The sequence below is a fragment of the Mandrillus leucophaeus genome, unplaced genomic scaffold (genome assembly GCF_000951045.1).
Source record: "Mandrillus leucophaeus isolate KB7577 unplaced genomic scaffold, Mleu.le_1.0 Scaffold85, whole genome shotgun sequence".
NCBI lineage: Eukaryota > Metazoa > Chordata > Mammalia > Primates > Cercopithecidae > Mandrillus > Mandrillus leucophaeus.
The window spans coordinates 3,998,920-4,006,743 of record NW_012109252.1 but is presented as its reverse complement, the minus strand read 5'-3'; the positions used below and the strand labels follow the sequence as shown (position 1 = coordinate 4,006,743).

Sequence of the window (7,824 nt, the reverse complement as noted above, 5' to 3'; positions counted from 1 at the left end):
TCCTGAGCACTGCCAGGCTCGTGGCAGAGGGGGAGGGTGCAGGAACGTTGTGCGGCTTTTAAAGTTTCTGCCAGTAAGGGGCAGAGTCACTTCGGTTCCCGTTCCATTGGCTGGGCCTGACCACGGGATGAGTAGCAGAACCTTTCCAGCCAGGAGAAGCAGAGAGTATCTGGAGGAAGAATACAAACTGCCCCCAGCTCCCAGAGTTAATCCTGTGAATTCATCAACACGGTGATACGCTAGCCTCACTGGCTTCTTTTTGAATAGAATCATAGAATCTGGTTGTGCTGGGAGACTTGTAGGTCTTGCAGTCCAGGGACACAAAATTAGAAGCCAATGATGAGGTGCAAACCTGACAGAGGAGGCAAATGGAGTCCGGAGGGCGGGGGCTACGGGTTGAGTACACACGCCCCACTGGGGAGCAGCCGTCTCCGCTGCAGCCAGCGTTACCCTAGAGAGATGAATGCAGGCACGATGTTGGCAGCTATTCCAATGTGAAAGAAACCAAAAATCCAGATTTTTGTGTAACAATATTCTAATCTTTACAACATTAATCAACTGGGGAAAAAAAGGGTCCACAGAACTTTTGCATCCTGTGAACCACCCATTTCTACCCAAATTTAGCCCAAACCTCTAACTGTGCACAAGTTCACACAAATATAGCAAAGCCAGAAAAGTATCCAGAGCTCCAGACGCACTTCACTACTAACAGCCTCCAACCTGGGTAAGCGTCGGAACCGTTTATCTAAACGCCGAGGTGTCCTGCCAGGCCAGTGAAGCGCATGCTGCTCATGTGTGACCCACTTTTACCCCTAAAGGCATAATACATTGACTATTGTGATTTCAGTCAATAAGTTGAATTTACACCAGTCCTTCCTGATACAGCTGAATCAGGTCTTTCCCATTATTCACTCCTCAGTATATCACCCCTTCCATTGAATAGAATTAAGTAAATATTTAAAATCTCTTACCCAGGGGTCAGCAGATTATGATGCAGAGGTCAAGCCCAGCCCGTCTGCTTTTGTGTACAAAGTTTTCGTGGAACAGAGCTGTGAGCCTGCCGTGTGTGGTCTCTGGCTGCCCCGGACACAGCTGCAGAGCTGATTCCAGCACAGACCTTGGGGCCCACAGAGGGAGGAGCCTTCCCTCCGTCATCCCCACGGAGCACCAGCCACCGCAGCCGCTAAAACCTGCAGAACACACTCCATGTCCCTTGTTGGCTTTCTTCACATAAAGTGGATAAAACTGGGTCTGTATGGCCTAAAGCAGCCCATGCCAAGGTGCTCCTCAGGGACTGAGCCTTAGTCACAGTCCTTGTGACTACAGCACGTCCGTAGATGGGAGCTGGCTGAGGAATCCATGTGTCTCCAACTTCTCAGAGTTGGGAAGAATCCATACTGGAAAAATGTCCCGTCAGTGCTCTTCCTTCTGAGAAAAAAGGTCGGGGAGCTAGGTCAACCTTGAGGGTTAGTGTTGCTTGAATGTAAGCATAATAAATATTCAGCATGTCTCCTAAGACCTGGGGTCACATCAGAGACCAAGCTTGGAAAACCACAAGGAATGACGCCCAGCTTCCAGAGTCATTCCACGCTTTACAATCAGCCCACAACCAGTGAGTCCCAGGAAGCCCAGCGAGACTGCGGCAGGTCCTGATGCGCAGCATCAGCCTAAGTCTGAGCCCAGAAGAAGCTTCTGCTGCCACAATCACTGTGTGTGCTCGTGGCTCGGGTGCAGGCCCAACAACAGTGGACCGAGGGCAGGCTGGGATTTGGCCTGGACTGGAGGGCTGGCTCAAGAGGGATGACTTGAAAGAGAATAGAAAGGAAAAGGGAAGAATGCAAGTGTCCAGGTGGTTCCCAGCGCCAGGAAGGAACCACGTACCACAGACAGAATTTCGCAGGTGCGACGGCCGTCCTCCAGCCACACCTGACTCCTAGCTGTGCTGCCCACTTCCTCCAGGGCCTCGAGGGTCCAGGATGCTGCTTCCTTAAAAGGAGTGATTTTCCTCCAGAAACCTGGTTCTCTCTCTCCAGGGTTCCAGCCATTCCTGAAGTTCAATTCCTTCAGGTTTGCGGAGGAAATTCCTGCAACAGCATGGCTTCTCGGGCATGCAGTAAGTCAGACACTTGGCTTGGCACACATCAAGCACTTAATAAAATCTATCGGAAAAGGAGGAATGCCTGGCTGACTCCAGATCACAGCTGCAAGGGGCTGGCAAACAAAGCTCTGGAGGGTCAGCACCTGCAGCTGGAAAACAGGGACTCAGGCCTGGTGAGGCTTCATCCACCCCTCGGCTTCTCTGACGGTCTGACTCCCCCAGCCGTCCTTGCCCCCGAGCCTTGCACACAGAACATCCCTGGGAAGATCCAACCAGCTTCACCGACTTCCTTCCCCGTCTCAGCCCCATAGACACATAACTGAGAGGGGGGTGTGAAGAGTGAGCCTCCAGCACGTGGGCACAGGAAACGTGGACGCCGGAGGAGAGGAAACTGCAGTGTTACTGCTCGCCGGCCGTGGAGGCTGCACCCAGCGCGGCTCATGGGGTGTTCTTGGTATCACCGGTCTCCACATTTCGTTCTCTCCATGCCAAGCGCACGCGGTGGGACCATGAATCTGTGCACATTTTTACTGCCATCATGTAAGCCGCTCTGACCAGAACAATTTTTAATTTTTAGAACTATTTTCTAATCTTTTCATAAATTTGAGAGAAAGAAACATTTCAAGCAATTCTTGCTCTAAAATAATGGCTATAGCATTTATGCAGCACTGAGCCTCACAAAACACCCCGTTCACATTGTCTCACTTCACCATCCTAACGGCTTCTGAAACAGCCATCGCCAGACTTCACTGCATCCAAGACAGCATCTGTTGAAAAACACGGCAGTATGTTATGTGTCACTGAGAAAGAAAATAACACTGCTGTTTAAGCCACAATACATGGTGACTTGGAAATGATGAAAAGCAGCATTTCCCACACTTTTCAAAGGAGGAGAGGGAGGTGACAAGGTCATCCAGAGAGCAGTGGCAGAGCTAGGTTTTCACTTGAGCCTGCAGAGTCTAAATGATGCACAGTGCACTCTGCAGCTGGTCCCTGACTGCACATAGCAGGTGGACACAACAGCGTCTGGCTCATGCTCCTGGGATGCTGGACACGACCAGGACCCTGGGGCTAGAACCTGAATTCCCAGTGTGGGGAGAGGAAAGCCTCCCCTCCCAGCCCATCTCCCCACATGTTCTGCCAAAGCAATGCCCTTCCTTGCGGCGTTTCTGGAAGCCGACAGCAGCCACATACCTAGATGAGCAACAGGCTCCTCCCAGTAAGACTGGGAATCGTCTACTGTCTGAGACGGTGGAATCCACGTTTACAGTCGCCCAGGCAGCGTAAAGTGGAAGATGGTCTTCCCCGTTCTCTGAAGGTCAGACTTCCTGGCTGGGGGGGGCACTCCCCGGGGTGTGCTGTCCCTGGGCTCCACGTATGGGGTGCGTGATCCCCACCGTAGCTCGGAATGGCAGGAAGGAGAACCCCAGCAGGAACACACGTTGCAGGAACCCCACAGCCGAGGCTGGTTGCTGACTCTGGCGCGGGCACTCCGTGCGGGTGTCCTTGTTTCCTGGAGAAAGTGGGGCACCGCGGCAGGTGTCCTGGTTGCAGAACGGCTCTCCCATGCTGGTCCTCTGGCATCTGCAGTGTGACTTCCTCCAGCTGATGGAACGTAAACAGAAACCAGCACATCAGCTCCAAGTGGAAGCTTCTGAGCCTGCGAGAAACCTGTGTGTCCAGTGTCCGAGCCCCTCACCTGGGTCCTGGGGGACACCACAGAGCAGAACCCCTGGGTCAAATTTTATGTACACGTGACAAGAACAAAAAAGAATGTTTTTTTCCTTCAAATCACTGAGATTTTCAAGCTGCCTGTCCGCATGGCGTAACCTGTCCTGACTGGACGCACACTCTGCTCACCTGCGCCGAGCGTCAATATCGATTTTTGGTGAAATTTTTCCACATCGGCAGGGCAAGCCCCTGCCTGTTTCCTCAAGTGGAGACGACGACAGCAAAAGCAAACATTTTGGATCACACACAAATATTTACAAGTAAGATATGTTTAATGAGCATGATGCTTCATGCAATAATAGCAGTGGCAAAAACGGCCGACACCTACATTATTATTATGTTCCCAGTGCTGTTCCCAGTGTTTCTCTGTCACTGTATTTGCTGGTTTGCTGAGAGCACTATGAGATTCAATGTTCCCCAGTGACTTTTCACATTGGCTAATTAATTCAGCAAAACACTTATTGGCGACTTCATACGGCCTCGTTGTGGCAATAACTTAGTATGATTAAACTTAATCAAACGCCATGTCAGTAAATGACATGATGTCACTCCCCCGATGACGTTCATAAACAAAATATTAGGGACCAGATGTTCCTTGAAGTAACTTTCCAGGACGCTGCTGGTGGTGTGTTCACAAGGTTACATAGTCCGGAAATTAATCGCACCTCGTGCTCCACAGTTTGGAGCAAACCATCCACCTGGGACCTCACCAGACTCTCCCGTCAGCAGCGGCTTCTGCCTGGAGGCTGCAGACGGGAGCGCAGAGGCCCGTCCGTCATTCCACCTCCACGCCCTAAAATCCAGCCCTGACTTCTTAATCCCAAGCCCAGTTCTCAGATTCAAGGCCCCGTCTTCTCTCGCGTTGCCATTGCCATATTCTAGAATGTTATTTAGACCAACAACTTAGGAACAAAGACGCGGATGATGATACGACCCAAAGAGCAATCAATGCTGAGCAGGGGTGCGGGGTGCACGGAAGGCCCATCAGGAGCCCGGGCTGAGCAGATTTTCCGATGCGAGCACAAACTTCCATTCTGAGGTTCCTGTTAGCAAAAAATCCATTAAATAAGAGAACACTGAGGGCTGTACTGTCACAGCTAAGAAAACATGTTCATCTCTTTAGAGAGAGCTCCTTCACAGCCCTGACTGCTGCAGACCCCACTCCCCCCACTTCCGCATCTGTAAATCCTGCACACTCGGGTGGGCGTTGTCTCCAAACCTTCTCCATGGAGAAGGACGAGTCCTCCTCACTCCAGTGAGAGACCACCACGCCCGTGGCCAGGCACCGGGGCTGGCATGAGGCTGCCCTGAACACCGGGAACAGGGTCTTGACCAGTTCAAATTAGGTCAAGATTTTGCACTTCCCAAAGCAGGCCTTTGCTCTGTTTCTCCAGTCCCAGGGGCTTCCTGAAACGTGGGGGCCCTTCTGTCACCTGGGCTCCCACTTCTCTGAAACTCCCCCAGGTGTGACTCTCGCCTGGGAAAAGGACATCTTCTCCCACTACCTTTTAGCTTGTAACAACCGGAGAAACTCAATCAAAAGACTCTGGACTTGTACCTGCCCCCGAGAGGCCAGCGGGGAAGGCCCCTCCCTTGGCCCTGAACCTCTGCAGGGCCTCATCTCCTCCGCAGCTCTCCCGCCTTTAGACCCGGCACTCCAGCTCCCAGAAGACTGAAACACGGGCATTCCCAATGTTGGCTCCTACGGCCTCAGCATTTCTTCCTCAATGAGCAACGTAGGCACATTGAGAGCTGTCTTCACCTCGAATTTCAGATTTGCCCATTTTACTTCCTCCTCACTCTGCCCCAGCTCTGCTCTCCTGCCTCAGTTTCCCAGAAAGTGTGGCATCCTCTGAGAACACAGTCACCTCCCCAGCCTCTGGACACCATCACAGTCTCTTCTTCCTGGCTCCCCACAGGGCTGCCTCTTCTGCCACTACTTTCTCAAAACATAGCCGGAGAAGGAGACAGGCAGCTTCAGACAGTGAGAAAGAGAGACAGACATGAGCCGCAAACACCTCTCGATGCCCAACGTGGGACGCTGTTCTTTCCTCTTTTAAGTGGGAGCAGCTCACCACTCTCTCTCCTGCAGGTCTTCTGGGGTACCCTGGCCCTGCTCCCCGAGGAGCCTGCAGTGGGGAGGGAGAGAGTCCCAGAGAGGTAGAGACAGAGACAGGGACAGAGAGAAAGACAGAGACAGACAGGGACAGAGAGAGGGAGAGACAGGGACAGAGAGACAGAGATGAGGACATAGAGACAGAGACAGGGATAGAGACAAGAACAGAGAGAGAGGGGGAGGCAGAGACAGGGACAGAGAGACAGAAAGAGAGGCAGAGTGAGATAGAGGGGACAGCGAGCTTTGAACTCACACCACCCACTGGCACTTATGGAAGGTCAGAAGGACACTGTCAGCCTGAGGGGTGGCTGCATTTACCAACTAGAAGACGAATCTACTAGTGAATATGGAGGAAATCATGAATGTTCAGGCTTGCACACACATTATGGCTCAGAAATTCCCACTCCTAGATATTTACCCTAGAAAATCTCTTGTGAGTGTTCACTGAGAGACAAGTGCAGACATGTCCCTATCAGCACTGGTTGAACGAAACACAGCAACATGGTGGGATCTTAGAAAGGTAAAAAGAAGAACAAAGCAAGCCACAGAGAACACAATAATAACGTCGTAATAAATCTCAAAAATGCTAAAATATGTATTGTACAGATATTGAAACTATTTTTTAATTGAAGGAATACTTTGTTTAATGCCAGAGAGTGGCCACATCTCCCAGGGAAGCAGGAACGCAGGGCCAGGAAGGAGCCGCAGCAGCTTCAGAGGTCTGGGGGATTTTGATAGATTGGGGGGGATTGGCCTCTCCACAGGAGTTCATTTCATCAGTAAATTTCAAAGCTTCCGTATACTATTATGTATGTTCTATATTTACCACATTCTCTTAATAAAAAATAAAGATTATTTTCCCATCTTAATATCACCAATACCTTAAATTGAGGTAACATTCTCCTGAGCCTAGTGCGGCTTTCCAGTCACTGAGTGAGGACAGGAGGTAGCCTTCCCCAGCAGCCACAGAGGCCCCAGTGGGGGCAGGCAGGAGGGTACGTCCAGGTCCCTGAGAACCAAGTCGGTGCTCTTCTGATCAGAAGCCTGAGGGATCTTTGTGGTCTTCCAGCAGCTGCTACTGCACAGAAGCTATCCAAGGGCCACCCCAGGACTCACCAGCCTCCTGTGGCAGGCATAGATCTCCAGAAAATTTAGACTTGGAGTCTGATCTTCATCAGCAACCAGACCACCGATGCTGGGACCCCACGTGGGACTGGGACTTTACACCCAGAAAGTCACTAAGTTCCAAGGAAATCACCTGGTTTACTTTGCAAAATTGAACCTGGATTCATCCAAAGGTGGTTTATAGAGCACAGATTCCCTGGATTAATCCAGTTGGCCATGGCCACTTGAACCCCAATATCTCAGTGGCTGAGCAAAGCAAGGCCGTATCTGTTGCCCATACGGCACACGGATGACTACAGACACCACACGCCTTCTTGTGCCAGGGCCTGGGCTCCAGGAGCAGCTCCCATCTGGAAGGCGCCATTCTTGCACAGAGCAAGCAAGAGTCAGCCACAAAATGGATTTTAATTGGTTTGCTTAGCTTTGGCACATGCTTGTCTGTGCATGTCAGTGTCTGTGCATGTCACAAGTGAGAGCAAGTCCGTGGCCCGCTGACCATCACAGGGGCAGAACATGATGGTCCCCGCAAGGGACACAGGCAGGGCGGGCCCCTCCCCGACGGAAGCCAAGTAGTTGGATTTAATAACACAACTATCGCATCCTCACACCCTAACTCTCTTCTCTTAGTGTTTGGACTAACTTTAAATTTTTCAAAAAATGTTTAATTAAAAACAATTATTTGAGATAGGGTCTCACTGTGCTGTCCAGGCTGGTTTGGAACTCTTGAGTTGACACAGTTCTCCCACCTCCACTG

The 7,824-nt window shown here is 51.2% G+C and overlaps 1 pseudogene; it reads right to left on the bottom strand.

Moving 5' to 3' along the window:
- Nucleotides 1–1,183: 1,183 nt before the first annotated feature.
- Nucleotides 1,184–2,407, bottom strand: LOC105530887 (annotated as a pseudogene).
- Between the last annotated feature and the right edge of the window lie 5,417 nt (nucleotides 2,408–7,824).